General features: G+C 36.7%; 1 protein-coding gene across 20 annotated transcripts in view; it reads right to left on the bottom strand.

Moving 5' to 3' along the window:
- Positions 1–17,306, bottom strand: part of PARD3 (par-3 family cell polarity regulator) — a 664,605-nt gene that overhangs the window by 320,079 nt on the left and 327,220 nt on the right. The window lies entirely within an intron of this gene.

A 17,306-nucleotide genomic window follows, 5' to 3' on the forward strand; every position in this document is an offset into this window, starting at 1 on the left:
CAGTTATTATGAAATTTTTAAGCCAGTGTGATTGCAGGATTGTTTTTATGAATGGGCCTAGTAAGATTAGAGACAATGCAAAGAGTCCAAAGTCACCAACTCTCCTTGTCCACTTACAAATACCTATGATTGCTTCATTGTTAAAAATACATAGAATTCTACAAGTTGTTTGTATTTCTAAAAGTTTTGTTTGGAAATGAAGGACAGAAATGCACAAATTTATTATTCAAAATAAAGATGAAAGTGGTGTTGCCCTTCACTGTTGGGAAGAAAAAAGGATACCTTCACATAGAAGCGTCAGGTAGAAAGCTCCAGAGCCAGCCAATAGGACAAAAGTTCCAAGCAAGAGTACGGACCAGGGGCTCCAGTAATTCAAACCACAAAGGCAGGTGGGGGGTGGAGACAGAAAGAACAAAGACTAGTTTTTTTCTACATTGTAAACACACAAACACACACACACACACACACACACACACACACACACACACACACACTAAAAGTAACTATGGAAAAATCAATGAAAATTTGCTAGCAATGCAAAATGTCGTACCACAGTAGGAAAAAATGGCAGCCCATGATAAAAATGGTTAAGAAAAAGAATGCACAGTAAGTTACTTCTTTAGAGGTCAAAGGATATAGGGGTGCCTGGGTGGCTCAGTCAGTTGGGCGACCAACTTCGGCTCAGGTCATGATCTCACAGCTGGTGAGTTCGAGCCCCGAATTGGGCTCTGTGCCAACAGGCCAGAGCCTGGAGTCTGCTTCAGATGCTGTCTCCCTCTCTCTGTCCCTCTCCTGCTTGCACTCTGTCTCTCCTCTCTCTCTCTCTCTCTCTCTCTCTCTCTCTCAAAAATAAATAAACATTAAAAAAATAAACATAAAAACAATTTTAGAAATCAAAGGATACATATGGAAGTTTTATTTTAAAATAGATAGTCTAAAAAAGATACAGTTTTAGTTTCTAGCATCAGACTAAAATGCTTGAAAAATGTAGCTTAATTTGTAAAGGTTCTAAATAAATTTGAAATATAAAATATAAAAATTAATGCCCTTATATTTAAGAGCCAAAAGTAGTTACAGCATAGAACCTGAAAAAGACTATTAGTTTGAATGAGGAGAAGAAATGAAAAAATAGCAAAATCCTAGAAGCTGGGCGATGAAACTTTTGTATAACATAAGTGCTGGCTAAAATATCCATAAATTGAGGTAACTATAATATACTCATGAACTGAGCCTCTAGTTATATTCACTTCAACTTCTTTGAATTTAAATAAAAGATCAACCTACATGAGAAGCATCATAGCCACAAGTAAATAACAATATATACAAGTAAGTAAAAAATCTGTTTTACTACAAAAGAGAAGCTTAGCCATAATGCTAGTACTTCTTCGTAAGATATTGAGAAACACCTTATTTGAAGTGTTTATAGTTCTACTACAATCAGAAAAATATGCTAATGTATATCTTAGCTCTTGGCTACATTTTTGCATCATAGGACTTTAACCTCATACACATTTATATGAAAAGCATAACCACCTAATACAGGTGGAAAATACAAGGAGAATACTGATTATATACCTTAAAATGTTTCAAATACAAAAAGCATAATCTAAATTTTTTTACAATAGAAAAGACTGTTGTATGTAACTTACTTATTATTCTATCCTACAAGGCCTTATATTTAAAAATAAGAAGCCAGTTGAGTTCCTAAGGATAGAACATGACTATTGAAAATTTATAGCAATCAGTAGGACAGGGTGAGTAGCAGAGAATAACAACAAACTTTAAATTAAGTTTTGATTAGCACGTTATATAATTAAAATAACATTTACTGAATATTGAGCTAAATTATTTTACTAAAGTCCACAAGATAGGTTCTTTTGTCTACCTTTTTACAAATAAGAAAATTAAAACAGGAAGGAATCAAAGTGACATGACCAAGATCACACAGCTAAGGGCAATAGAAATCTAACTTTTTCTGGGTCAAGAGCATAAGCTGTTAACCACTGTGGTGTGGTCATTGAAGTTTCTGATCAACTGTACTAATTAAGAAAGAGGTAAACCCCCTAATTTCCCACATAAGGAAATGGCAGCTCAGAGAGCTCAGGCTAATAAATCCCCCAAGGAGTGAATCGATTCTAAGCTTTCTGATTGTGGGCATACAATACCACTCACTCATAGGGTTCTACACACAGAGGGAGCCCCAGACTATCTTGCACTCAAAAGTAATGAAAATAAAATCTAAATCATGTGATAAAAATGGATTGGTATTTTGTGGAAAGACCATTAACTGAAAACCTCAAAATTTTATCACACTCCCTTTTTTCCAGAGATACTTTTACAATATTACTTTCCAAAAAGTGTCCATTTCAATCTAGGTTCTGCTACTCCAAGAAACTAAAGATTAAGAGGCTTAGTCAATTTTCCACTTAAGAAGTATGAACGAGAATATTTCTGATTCAACCATTCCATTTCCAACCACAGCTATGTCTTACAGCAAGCATCCAGCGCACACATGATTAGAGATTTATTAAGTAATTAATAACACAATATTGACTCAAAAAGTGGGGGAACACCTGATCAAAAGGAATAGAATATTTATGTAAAGGGAAGGAGCAGTAGTCCGTCCAATAGAGTACAGGATATGCATGAGATCATGGTAGGAGATGAGGCCTAAAAAAGTTAAATTAAATTTTGGGTTACAGAGTACATAGAATACCAAGCTAATGAGTTTAATTTTAAATCAGAGTGCAGTAGGGAGTTTCTTCATGCTTTTAAACTTTGGGGGTGATGCAATATAAGTGGTGGTTTGAAAACTAATCCAAATAGGAATATGCAGAATTGACTAAGGAAGAAACAGATGGTAGAGAGAAACAAATATTACATCAGTCCGGTCAGTAGGAATATGCCTGGGATGAGAACAGGTGCTAAAAAAGTAGAAAGATATGCATATATGCAAGAATAAAGGTAGAATATGTCATTGCTGGCAACAGATAAAACATAAAGGAAAAGAGGGGAAAAAAGTTTGAAACATGGGAGACTCATGGCAAAATTAAAAGAAATGAGAAGGTCATAGACAATTATGGAATTTTCTGGTTTAGGAAATACTTGGGAATTAACTACTTACAACTTCAAATAGGGTGAAGGTCATTCCGGCATACAGGGGCTGTGATGTATTGCACAGCTAGATGGAGAGTCAGCTCCAGAGAAAGGAATTTCAACCCACATTGTGCTTTAGACTAAAGACCACTTCCCCTCTTCTTGGGAAGAAGTGGGACAGTAGTTCAAAGACATCCAGGACAGAAGCAATCAGCTGGCATTTGTAGGTAAGCATAAGGCTGGAGGGACAGGAACAGACACTAAATGTTCACACCAGGAAAGAGCACATGAAATGTCATCTAGAAAAATAACCTGTGTGCATGCAGGCAGAGCAAAAGACAGACATTTTTCTGTAAATACTACCAGTGAGGTTAGAAACAGAACGTCAGAGAAGCCAAGGGGGAAGTCTTCTAGGGATACAATAGATTCAAAGTGCTAGTTCAGCCACTAACAGCAGGAGAAAAATTGCACAGGTACCTTAAGAAAACATTCTCACCATCAATAAAAATTCCTTGCATATTTTACCATTTCCAACATATGTAAGAAAATGAGACACAGGATTCATATTTTTAGAATCCACAACAAAATTAAATTAATTAAATAATAACGTATATACTAACACAGCTTACTCCCTGGTCAAAAGAGAACTTTTTAAAATTCAAATAGTCATTATACTGAGGCATAGAAAATACATCAAATCCCTGCCTAAGCCATCCATGTGCAGCATTAGACGACTAAATTAGCAAAAAGTTTAACACACAGCTCAATGGAAAAATCTCTTTAAAATAACAAACATATTATTTCTATTTGAATGGAGACCTATTTTTCTTGGCCAACCTACAAAAATATGTTTCTCTTTCTCAAAGTTCAGGACATTAATGCCAAAGTCTCAGCCAAAGGTTTATAAAAGTATTAGTGAATTGGGTCTGTTTATGATTAAAATACAAAGTTCTCAGGAAAATTAGTCCCTCCAGGGACTTAAGATATGAGTAAGTCCAAAAGCGTAGATTTCTGCTGATATAATCTAACATTCTTTGCCCTCCCCTCAAACTTTCTCCAATTTAATCTGGAAGAGGCTCTTGAAAAGTAAAACATTCAATATGTGAGGAAAGATATACTATCTACGAAATTAGATATTCTTTATCAAAATGCTTGCTATAAAAACGTTTTAAGAGAAGAACATTTTTAGATACACAAATCACAGGCAGTTAGCCCGCTTACAATTACAAATGTATTCCATAAAAGTATGGTACACTTAGATGTAAACGTTGCGACAGATATCTAATACCACCCGAAGTTTGGTGACACTTCCCTGAGAAATAAAGGAAGCCCTGAGACAGAGATATGGGCCTTCCTCTCATTAAAGGGAAAGAACACCACAATTAAAAGGAAGCCTGGAAGTGCTCCAGTGGAAAAGGAGTAAGAAACTACTATACGCACTTTACTTCAGTTTGGGCAGAGGTATGTGTGTGGACAAGGTGATGGTTGCAGGAAGCAGATGTCAGGAAAAGTCTCCTGAGCTGAGAGCCACCCAAGCTGACAGCAGAAGAAAAGGACTTAGGACGAGAAAAGGGAAGAGTCGGCGAGCTTGTTCACGGGGCCTGTGATGTGATGCTCAAGAGAGGAGTCTGGATGCCAGAGCGAGTTCAGGAGAGAGACAGCAAGCAGCTCAGCAGGTCAGGGGAGGAAGGACAGGAAGAGCCAACCATGAGAAAAACACCAGCATCAAAACTAACGTTTACTGGGTGTTTATGATGTGTTAGGGACCATTTTCAAAGTTTTACATGAATTGTCTCATCTAATCCTCATGATCCCCTGAAATACGTCTTAGAAAGTTATGAAACCTGATCTGAGGCTTAGAAACCTCAGGAATTTGCTCAGCATAACACATACTATGAAATTCCAACCCAGGTCACTTTGACTTTGAACAGCTAGCTGTTAACCACTTCAACCCTCACTGATGCTGAGGATGGTCAAAGCCCTGAGGGGTATTAATCTGGGTCTTTATCTCACATCACTCTGATGCTGTTGCAGGGACCCACGAGAGAGAGGATGGCAGTCTGAACATGGGAAGGAGAAAGGGGTGGAGTGGAATGAATAGGCTTTTGAGAGACATTTAGAAAGAGAATCTCCAGGACAGGAGGTCCAGTGACAAGGAATAGCAAAAGTGAGGAATGATACTCAAAATATCAAGGTTGGTCAATGATACAAGCAACAGGATCCTAGGCTATATTTTCCCTTTAATGAAAATAGGCTCAAGGTAACATAATAATCAGCACATTCATATGGCAACACATGCTCATATTTACACAAGACTTTTCTTGGAGAGACTTAGATTCTATATCAATTTTTGACAACTATAGCATTTAATAAATCAGAACTTTATCTATGTTTAAGATATAGAAAAACTGACATAAAGTATCCCAAACCATGCATCATGGAACGGTAAAAGGCCTTTTGAGTAGGGACATACATTCCATCTTTCTAAGCACTTACATGTAACTTCACAAATATCACCATGGTATCTGTAATTAATATAATATTTATTTTTACTGTGTGTGTGTACACCCATTTCTAGCCTACATATTGATGCTATGAATAAAAAATTTAAGACGGAAATCACTGCATTTATAGCTATCTCTGATACTTTCACTTGCAACTTCAGATGTCAACACGTTACTATCTTAACTTTCTGAATACCAGGGAGAGAGAAATTTGGAAACAACAAGAATAATCTAAACCAGTTGCTTTGCAGAGTAAACTAATCAGTACATCCAGAGATAGTTCTGATCAACCAGGACTTCATGAACACTCATCTCAGCCCTTAAATGGTGGAACGATGAAAGAGAGAAAGGATGCCTGGTCCTAACAAGTGACAAAAGAATAAGGATTTAAACTGTCAATAATCTTTCATGTAATGAGAAAGGGTATAAATGACACACTATATCTGTTGGCCAAAATTCTCAAACCCTCACATAGACCAATTCTGCCAAAATAAATCTTTTATCTCAAGAAGATGAGCCTTCAGTGAATTCCAGCAATCAAGGACAACACAGCATATTAAGTTTGGGAAGGAGCTGAAATCTTTTAAAACAGAGTTTTATCTTAATATACGTAGTGTAAGGCATAATGGAAAAAATGTTAACATAGAAATAAGTTACAACAGCACTTCACCTTGGGGTACGTTAAAGGGAGAAAACACTATTGATTCCAATCTTACAGAATTTGTGTGTACAAGTTAGTATTCGGAATCGATCATAAAACTTGCACCTTTCAAGAAGCATTTAGTGAGCCACCCATTTAAAAAATACTTGTCCTTTCCTGTCCCATCAATGAACTCATTTGCATTCTAGCAAATTACACAAATAAGAACAATTATAGAGTAGTTCTTAAATAAGAGAAGAGAGGGGAGAAGAAGTAAACATGGGGAGATACTGAGGGCAGAGTATATGGTAAAACTAATTCATAATAGAAAAGTATATATTAAATATCTAAGATCTAAAATATGAAAAGAGGGGCACCTGGGTGGCTCAGTTGGTTAAGTGTCTGATTCTTGATTTTGGCTCAGGTCATGATCTCACAGTTCGTGAGATAAAGCCCCACATCAGGCTCTGGGCTGACAGCATGAAGACTGCTTGGGATTCTCTCTCCCTCTGTCTCTGTCCCTTCCCTGTGCTCATGAGCACTCGTGCTCGCTCACTCTCTCTCTCTCTCTCTCTCTCTCTCTCTTTCTCTCAAAATAAATAAACATTTTAAAAAACTTCATTTAAAAAAATAAGATATGAAAAGAATGTACAAGTTATGTCAACTGTGACAAAATCCTTCAGAAAATCTAATTTATGTGAATCTTATGATTTAACATTAACAAAAATGTTATTTAGAAGCTTCTGAGAGAACTGAATAAAAACATTTTAAAATTTAGTTATCAATTTTCCTATAAGATTATTGCAACAAATTTATTAATATATTATACTCAACATATTACAAATACATATACAACAATGTAATTACAAATACATATACAACAATGTAATTACAAATACATATACAACAATGACAAATAATTTTAATAAACATTTATCACTTAAAATGTATTTTTGTAGGTTTTGAACATTTCTCTATATCCAAAGTCTGAGAGTACTCACTCAACCCCCAAAAAACTGGGGGAGGGGGAATGTTAGGGGGAGAAAAAAGTTATAGAAATTAAAGTTAAGTAAGGAAGTAAACATTGACCAGAAAGAAGAGAGCAGCTGAGACATTGCTGGTTAATTTACTTCTGAGCAAATTGTAAATGTGTGGACTCAATTCTCTAAAAGAGCAACCAGAATTCCATCCACTCCCAAACTTTTCCTTTTCATTGGAGAAGAGAGAGAATTGAATGGACTGACTCCCTGACAGGAGAGGAAGCCCTTTTTCAGCTCTATGCTGGCCAACTGTGTCAACAGCCTTCTGCTTTAGAGAATGTGTTAAGGGAACTATTTAAAAGCATGTGTAGTCACTTTAAGAGATATCACAGAACATCATGTTGCAATGTGAAGTGACAGAATGAACAGGGATCTCTTGGGCATTCATTACTGGTGGGACTGTAACTTGGCCCAACATCTACTGAGGTCAGTTTGGAAATAGCCATCAAAATTACAAACGCATATACTCTTGTATAAATGCACAAATGTGCTATTTCATCTTTGGCATCTATCCAAGTGATACTCAATGCAAAATGGCTTATATACAAAGATTTTTCACTACAGTATTGTTTGTAACAGCAAAGACAGTAAACAATCTACATGCTCATCAGCAATGGCCCATCTATACAAAGGAAGATTATTAAACTGTTTCAAATATAGACACTTTTAATGTTCTAGTATGGAAAGACTGCCAACCCATATTAAGCAAAAAAGATCAAAGCACAGAGCACCTGGGTAGCTCAGTAGGCTAAGCATATGACTCTTGGTTTCAAATCAGGTCACGATCTCATGGCTTTATAGGTTTGAGTCCTGCATCTGGCTCTGTGCTGACAGCACAAAGCCTGCTTGGGGTTCTCTCTCTCCCTCTCTCTCTCTGCCCCTCCCCAACTTATGCTGTCTCTGTCTCTCTCAAAATCAATAAACTTTAAAAAACTAAAGCACAGAACGTGGTAGATAGTATTTATATAAATATGTGAAAGGAGAATAAATTTTCACATTTTCTTATAAAAGAATGGTACTACTTGAAAGGATCCACGAGAAACTAGTAACAGTGGTTACACCGCAGAGGAGCACTAGGGACTGGAAAGCACTATTTTGTGTATCCACAGGAAACATCTGAATCTAGAACTATGAACATATGACTTTTGCAAAAATCAAATAAATAACATTTTCTAAAAAGGAAAAAGGAAAAAAAATCATGTTACCAAATTCATCCCCATACAGTCCATTGAGTTACACTGTCTTCCAAAGTAACAGGGAAGACCCTCTAATTCTAAATGCTCATCTCATTTAGATGTCTAATGAGCCCTGAGGATAGGAATGAGCAAGGACAGCTATCACCATCAAGTTAAAACCAATTAAATTCTCTACAAGCCTGTGTAGGGTTGTCTTCCTATCAGGATCAATTCCTTTAACTAAAAAACTTTTTGTGCAATTCCATCAGAAACAAAGGATATTTCAATTTCATTTCAAATATCTAATTCTATCCAATGTTCATTAAAAGAGAAGTTTTAGTATGAGAAGTGAATGAGAAAAATAATATCAAAAAGCTACAGACTAGGTACAAGAGGCTAATGGTAGATCAGAATTTATCATATCCATACTTTATATACATGTGAGGAAAAAAAACTCCATTTTTCCTAGAATAAGTAAATTCATCTCTAAAAGAAAATTAAATTTTGCCAGCTAGGGGTCCTAGAATAATGGTATAATTCACATTCATTCTAATGAAAATGAAAAACCTCAAACTCTCTAAAAAAAATTTTAAAGAGCAAAAAAAACAGCTCTCAAACAAATGAAATAAACATTCAGAAGAGAATATTAACTTATTACTTTCAACTCAACTGCTTATAAACTATTAAATATAGTCAAATGGTTTGTTCAAATATTGTTTTCCTAATTAAGTGGAAAATTTGTCACTTCAGTTATGAACACAAAGAGTAATTTAATATTTTCTGATAATTCAATATTTTTGGAACTAATAGAATTGACGGCTATGTCAGGCCCATAACAGCATTCTGGGAGGCCTTTTCTTTCCTGTGTCTCACTAAGGCTCACTGAAGTCACGGTGGCTCTTACCCTCTACTACCACCACCTCGTCTAGAGAGCCTTAAGACACTCAGGTGTCTACCCAGGGCTGCTGTACTCAAATCTAATTCAGCAGAAATCATTAAGACACAGACAGCCTGTTGGTAACAGCCTGATAGTGCTCACCTTTTACCACTTAAATCCATGTTCAATTACAAGACATTCTCAGAGAAAGATCAGAAGTGATTAAATAAATTGGGGATAAGGAAGGCTGTGCTCTCCATCATATTATCAAGTTGTCTGAAGTAGGAACACTGCTTGACTGAGCTTCGAATTTTTCCCCCCCATTTCTTGGTCCTTCAGTCTGAAAGAATTTTCTAGTCTTTTTGCCATGTGTCGATGCTAAGTGACAAGCAATGATGGAATCAAACAACGACTCAAAAGTCTGACTGTTCTTATAAGGTTTACATATGTATATGTCTTAATATTTAGCAGGTTTTCTTCAATTTACTTATAATCTGAAATTTTTAGCTCATAATTAATGAAAATCACAATATTGTATCAAATGACATTATAAAACCTAGACCACCTAACAACGAATCTATCCATAATACAGGGTATCAGAAAAGGTGAGGCCATTATAAACTTTTTATTTGCAATTTATTGCAACACTTATTCACCCAAATGTGCATCAAGGCTTACTAAGAGCTCCAAACAAAAGTAAACAAGACAATGCCTGTGCCATTTTGGTGCATGGAAACAGATATAAACATTCTAAAGAATAGTGAGAGAGAAAACAATAATGAAGGCAGCAGGCATGTCACTCTCTTTCAAAGATGGGGACTAGGGTGACCTGACACATGAAAGATGAGAAGGAACCAAATCTGTGAATTGGGAGAGCCAGCAAGCCAGAGGTGACAGCAAGCCAGAGGCCTGTGGGGAAGAGGCGTGTGAACTGAGCATATATTTGCTAATGGGAAAGATGAAGCACAGTCATGACTGCATAAAGAGGAGTTGAATAAAATAGCAAAGTCCTAAGACTGAGAAGAGACAACAGACAGAGGACAGGTGAAAACGGGCAGCCTTTGAGAGGCCTGGGAACCTCCTCCCAGGCACGAGGAGGGAGATTTGTAAAAGGTAGTGGGGATGTGAGTAATATTACTTCTATTTTCCCAGGGGCATGTGACGCTAAATCATAGGAGGGCCGGTTAATGAATTACTTCAGAGAATTAAAGAGATGACCAAAGGTAGGAAGAGACATTATGCTTCTGCAAAGGGTTTAACTTGATTCCAATTGATATTGACTTTGCAATTTTATCTTACAATCTAGAACTATGGTATTTGTACAAAAAGAAAAATTCCTCAGTTTTCCAATCTTATGAAGTTTATCAAAAATAAAAATATTTCAAAAGCTGTATGTTTTTACTGTGATGAAACCCAAAAGGCCACCCTAAACCCCCCTCCCATACAATCAGGGGTATGTTGTGAAAACGTGTTTCTTTTCAGTGCTTTAATTTCCTTAGAATTTGTTGGATATTAAAGAAAACTCACAACAGTCTTCTTTCAGCCACAAAGCAGAGGAAAAAATGGATCACAGGTACACAGACCCAATGAAAATACTATGGGGCACATATTACCAGACCTCAGTGGGGGGACTAAGAACATAAAACCATTGGGCAAAATGGTTTAGCACTTAAAATAGCAATTTTTCAGGACCATCTCAGAACCATTCTGAAGGACTGATTAAAGAAAAAAAAATCCCTACCTAGATCATAACAGTCCAAAATTAAACATGGCTTATGAGTGATGCCATTTGTATAGGCAGGCTTTAGGAAACAGGTAGTGAAAACAACATACTGTAAACTGAAAATGTTAACGTAATTTCTTAACCAGTATTTTTGAAAGAATAGCAGTTCCACTGTTCACTGAACACAGAAATAAAGACCAAATTTTCAAAAGCAAATGACATACAGATTTGTGGGAATAAAGCGCATCAGAGTATAAAGCATGCATTCTTTCCATCGTCATACTGAATCGCATAGCTCACAACAAAATTCTTTCAGACCACCTGCGATGAAAATATGAAAAGGCACCTGAGTGTCATACCTAAAAATGAAAATGTATCTTTATCCAGAGTGCATGCTCTAAACATCTGGTCCTGGCAGCTGTATTCACAGGCAAGAAAATCATCAGCTACCAGCAGATTCCCCATGAAGGTTAATCCACCTACCACCAAAGATGTTTCACTGGGTAGAATTTCTGTCTCACTTCCCTGCTGCTTGCAGGCTTTTAGCTCCATAGGCCAAACAAGCAATAAATAGGGCCAGGCATAAAGGGACAGGTGAATTGATGAGGACCCTCTAAACTGCACAACACATTCCAAAAGCCAGTGAGTCAAACAGTGCCTTCCTGACTCCATTCACACGACAGAGGGACAGAGATGCTTAGCAAGTGGCCAAGCAGAAGCCCTTGTAAGACACTTAGCATTCTTAAATGGTATTCTTAGATTTAATTGTATTTAAACCACACATGCTTGCCAAAAACAAAAGGGAATATAAAAAATGGACACAGACACAGAGATTAGAGCTAATGTCATTTTTGTGTCAGATTATGTTCTTCAGAAAAGAACCAGAGATGATTTAAAAAGATTAAATTTTATTTTAATTCTGATAAGATGCCATAGAAGCAAGAATCCAGTTCTAAAAGGCTGATGGGAGCATTAGAAATACACGAGGGACAAAAATGAACCATCCCACCATACCAAAGGGCACTTCCAATATGCAAGGAGAAAATGCAAGGAAAAAATGGTCACTCCATACTAGAGAGAATTATTGAGGTGTAACCAGTAAGTCTATTCTTACCTAAAATAAAGATGGGGGGAAAGTAACATCTAACAAGTGCCTACGATACACCAGAAACTGGATCTCCATTTTACATGTTCCATGTCAGTCTTCATACACAGAGCCAGTTATCTGCCAAATGGGTATCATTTTCTCCATTTTGCACACATTGAAAATGAAGTTTGCTGAGATCATACAACCTAAGGCCACACCACTGGTGAGTTATGGGTCAGACAAGAGGACCCACTCACAGGAGGGGCAGGTTTCCTGTCCTGAATACATGCTCTGCAAGCTCATGGTGTCTTTTTGCCACTAAATATATCTAAAGGTAAAATGCTACTTATCACTTGGACAAGAAAAGAGCATCCAAAGTGGTCCTGATTGTGGGTGACAAGGCTCCTCAGGAAATTAATGTGTCCTTCTCAGAAGAACGTCTATCAGGGTCCCTGTGCTCTAGTCCTGTTCTTCTACTCGTAATTACTATTCACAGTTCTTTGATAATAAAGCTAGACATTATGAAGGGCTGATGGAAAATAAAACATCACATACATGCAGGATGCTTCCATCATGTTTTAAAACACAAATAATTTTAAGATATGTATTATAATAATCAGCTTATTATTAAAGCACAATGAAATCTTTTGGCATTAATATAGCCAGGTGACAGGAAAACTTTTTTGCAAGGTTGTTTTGGTTTTATTTTTAACATTATTATGAATATGACAGGTTTCTGCTATAAGGAAAATCTCTGGAATTTTATAATGAAACTTTAATTTTAAAGCAATCTTGATGTTTTTAGTTTCTACATTTGCTGTTGTTGAGGTAAACACAATTATGTTTGCTTCTGCCCAAGTTCTGCAGAAGTTTGCCAATTAGGAAATAATATAAATAAATCCCCTTCCTTTTAATAGAGAACTATAGAATTTTAGAATTTGGAGGCAGAGGCTTTGATTGTCTTTATCCAGATAACCCTAGCAGTCACTTGGTTTCTCAGTGTTTATGGGCTAAAGAATTAAATAAACACACACACACACACACACACACACACACACACTCTCTCTCTCTCTCTCTCTGTCTCTCTCTCTCTCTCTCTCTCTCTCTCTCTCTCCAGGACCTGGGTTCTAGGCAGCACCAGAACCTAATCTTAGGTCCCATGAGGAGGCAGATGCCAGGAGACCCTTCACATGCCATTAGAATTTCTAGAGCTCTTCCATGTTTTAACAAGATGACCCCGTGGCCAGTTCACTGACTGGTTTGCAGCTGTTGTAATCAGATTTCAAAGGAAGCCATCTCCTAATTTTGTAAAAAAAAAAAAAAAAAAAAAAAAAAAAAAAAAAAAAGGATGATCATTTCACATTTGGAAGCTGACTACTTATGTCATCGGGATGGTTCTAAGGTGTCAGTGAAATGAGTTTGTTTGTTTGTTTCCATTTAGAAAAGGCTATTAAGCACTTGGAAAAGGATCTTCCCTTATGCAGGCAGATCAGAGGAAAAACCAACTTCGATGAGAGGTATGGAAGCAGGACCCACAACCTGATCATCCCAGACACCCATCATCTTATCACTCCAAGGTAACATAACACCTAGTACCACGATTACTTATTGACAAGCTTACTCATTTTTTTTAAACCACCCACTCTTGTGTGAAATCTGGATAAGCTTAAATGTTTCTTCACTACTGTATGTCCACTCCCATGCAAAATAGGCTCGAAGTTTTAAAATTTATTATTGCCCTAGATCTTCAAAAATTTGGCCTTAATCATAAATTATAATAAAAAGCAAAAATGAAACACGTTCCTAGAAACTTACCTTTTCCATGACTTGCGAATGTATTCATTCTGTATCATGTGAATAGTTATAAAGAGCAAATTTTTTCAAAAGTTTAAAAAGTATCAGAATAAGCAATGCTGAACTATTCTTTTTTAAAAATAAGACAAAAGGAATTTCTTCTCAAGCATTATTTTATTTAAATATGTTTTCTAGTTAGAAGTGCCAGGCTGGCTCAGTAGAACATGTGACTCTTGACCTCAGGGTCATGAGTTCAAGCCCTACATTGGATACCAAACTTACTCAATTTAAAAAATAAATAAAATTTAAAAATAGGAAAAAATATGTTTTCTATTTAACATTCAGATATTTTCTATTTCTCATATCTAGGACTCAACTCAGACCAATGTAAAAACAGACACCATCCCTACATGAGTCACCTTCGTGTCAGAAGGAATAAATATCAAAAGTCAGGGATGTTCTGTTCCTCATGAAAAAATCTGAAATGAAAGCATCATGGCTGTAGATGGTGACAAAAATGCATAATATGAGAAGAAAAGGCACTGTCAGTTTTCCTTAAACTGATGGCTTTGAGATTCTGAGACAACACGGAAGGATGGGAACAGGGAGACCAGGGTACAAAGGAGAAGGTGGAGCACAGTCATTGTCACCCGTGAACTATGTCATCACCAAGCATTTAAGGTAGTTTTCCTCACAGTTTGCCTCCTCTGGTATAATTTGCCAATTAGACAAAGTTTTTGCTTGATGGAAAAAACCCTAAAACACGGACTTTTCTCTAAAGGTCAGGGCAGCCATTCCCTTACAACAGAGCTTAAGTGGCGGCTGGAATGTGCCTTGCACCTCCTTGCTATTTCTGTTAATTGGCTTCAGGCCTGTTCACCAAGTCAGGGTAGTGAAAATGGCAGGCTCCCAATTAGGTTAAATTTCCCTTAGGTCCCTCTACTTTCAGGCCTTAAATTCTTCCAATAACGTATTGTAAAGTTCCTGCCTCCTCTTTTGTGGAATTTATTAGTTGCAATAAACTGTAGGGATAGAAGAACAAAGTCAGCTTATGATCTATTATCTGCCAATATTAAAATATAGTTACAAAGAGTCAAGGAAACGGTAATGATTAAAAGGAATTCAGATTCTTCAAGCATAGCCAAACATCAAAACTAAGGCTTTTGTTGATTTTTTTGTTGTTGTTCCTTGGGTCTCAGAGTCAAAATTTCAGAAGCATGAAAACTTTTTTCAAGGCAATACAACAACAACCCATTTAGTGTTGAAATCCTTTGTGCCTCTTCTGAGATTTCAGAAAAAGTAAGTCCCAAGATTCTATAAGAAAATGATGCTCTTTGAAAGATACACAGTCTGAGATACACCTTCTGAGAGGAACCTGATTCAAGTACAGGCTATTCTCAATTAGTCACTGAAAAGCAGGACTTCTGTTTCTGGAAATCATGCTAAGCTTGACTCCAGGTGCTTCCTGGTGCAGAGTTCTAATAAGATGCACACCCTACCTTTGATTATATGAGTGTAACTTACCAATATTCTAAGAGAGTGAAAGATTCAATATCCCTTTATATAGGATCAATCTCACAAAAAGAAAGACACAGCTTCCAGAGGTGCCTACTAGCTCAGCATTTTAAAACACTCCCTTGTGCTTTTCATGTCTACAGTTTATTCCCACTGGCAAAACGGACGTGGTCATAATTGCCTTCAAAAAGCAGAGATAATGAGAGATGAGCAATCTAGGAGGAAATAGAGCAAAAACAAAACCACTGAAGGCATATAAAATCTAGAACTCTGTTCACCTCTCAGTCCAGATGGCATAATTCATGGTAGATATTTCCACCCCGGTGATCCCAAACTGTAAAGGCAGGGGGTTGATTTGTGTGTTTTACCATATAAAACATTCTTTTATCTGTGTAATGCTTGTCTGTTATTATATTTTTAATGGCAAAAACTAAGGAGAAAACAAGCCACAGAAGAGACATCAGGCCATTAAAGTCAGACGACTCATGTGGAACTGTTAAAAAAATAAATTCACAATTAAATGAGACTATCTGGACTAGATTTGCAGTGTGTCCAGCATAACCTATTAGTCCTCTCCTGCCCACACAATTGTACTTACTTTTAAGAAAACTTTTAATATGTATTTTGTGTTGTCTTTGCTGTTCTTATCCAGTTAAAATAGATTTCAGTCTAATTAATTTTCCTGCTGATGTGAAATGGCCAAATTTAGTGAATGGATCATCATTTTTTAAATGTAAGCCAAGGAAGATGATGTTTTCAGGTTCAGGCATCAATTAGCTAATATCATTTACATTAAACTACATAGACTAAGGAAGTACTCAATTTTTTAAAAACCTGCTTATTGTGGAAAAACTGCTTCAAATAACTTCAACAGAAGAAAATCAAGCCTTGGTCTTTTGAGAAAAAAGCTCTGTGGCTTCTCAATGCAACTATTTTGCGTAAAAAGAAACTATTTTATAACAAAATTACAAAGAAAAGCTATACTACTTCCTTAAAAACAGGTCTACAACCACAATGGTAAAAGTTACATTATTAGAATATAATTAAATATATCATACTTTAGAAACTCTGGACTGCCATTTTTTTCTCCTAATCCTGTAATAAAAATAGTCATATTTACCACATTTACCTAACTGTATGTCCTTTCTTGCTTTAATGGGACCCTGACTATATTCAGTGATCAGCAACTGCGTTTCAGGAAGACAAACCACCATACCCACACCCCCAGCTACGGATCAAGCTCACCTAGTCTAAACCAACAACTCCCTTCAATTTAGAAATAGACAAGCAATTCATACAAGGCTAGACAACAAAACATGAAAGGTATCTGTCTGGGTGGGGGGAGGGGCTTGTGGGAAAGGTGTATTTGCTTTCAAAAAGAGCCATGCAGAATAAAAAGGAACTGTTCCTCTTCTTCCGTGCAAGCATGTGATGGCTGAGGCTCTACAGGAAAGGACAGACTGGAGCACACAGCCAAGGAGGCACTGTGTAGTGCTCCCAGAAAATGGAGAATCTGGATCCCCAATGAGGTTCCCCTGAATCCCCAACTGGCCTTTCCTCCAGATTTCTTATTAAATGAAAAATGAGTATCTTCTTCTTATACAATCGAGACTTTCTATTCTTGGCAGCCAATCTTTTTCTCTTGTTAGAGAGAACACTTGTTAGTGTATTAACACCCAGTGTTTATGGCTACCAAGCAGATATGAATCTAACCCCTTGGCAGGTATAATATCAGTGGATATAGCAGGTTCTAGGATTAAACCCATTCAATAAATGAGTATACCAGGTCATTTATGGTAAATAGCTGGTAACCAGCCAGTCTGACTCCAGGCCCAGGCTAAACTATCTAATTCTT

The sequence above is a fragment of the Panthera tigris genome, chromosome B4, assembly GCF_018350195.1.
Source record: "Panthera tigris isolate Pti1 chromosome B4, P.tigris_Pti1_mat1.1, whole genome shotgun sequence".
Taxonomy (NCBI): domain Eukaryota; kingdom Metazoa; phylum Chordata; class Mammalia; order Carnivora; family Felidae; genus Panthera; species Panthera tigris.